This window comes from Carlito syrichta, unplaced genomic scaffold (assembly GCF_000164805.1).
Source record: "Carlito syrichta isolate Samal-C Ts95f unplaced genomic scaffold, Tarsius_syrichta-2.0.1 Scaffold135690, whole genome shotgun sequence".
Taxonomy (NCBI): Eukaryota; Metazoa; Chordata; class Mammalia; order Primates; family Tarsiidae; genus Carlito; species Carlito syrichta.
This window is the reverse complement of record NW_007079786.1, coordinates 91,648-91,962: the sequence shown is the minus strand read 5'-3', so window position 1 is coordinate 91,962 and position 315 is coordinate 91,648.

Below are 315 nucleotides of genomic sequence, written 5' to 3'. Positions count from 1 at the left end.
TGTAGGGTGCTCAGCATGAATGGAGCTTGCAATCGGGACTGGTATAATCAACCTGTAGGCGTCGGGGTTTTCTACAGGGCGCTCAGATGTTGCTCTGGGTGAGTCAGTGATTGGTGCGTGAATGAAGGCCTGGGACATTACGGTACCCTACTGTAGACGTTGTGAACACTGCATGCTTAGGATGCGCTAAATTTATAAAAATGTACTTTTATATATTTATAGAAATATAGCTTATTTACTAATAAGTTAACCTTAGCTTACTATAGCATTTTTACTTTTTTTTTTTTTTGAGTTGGAGTCTCACTCTGTTGCCCA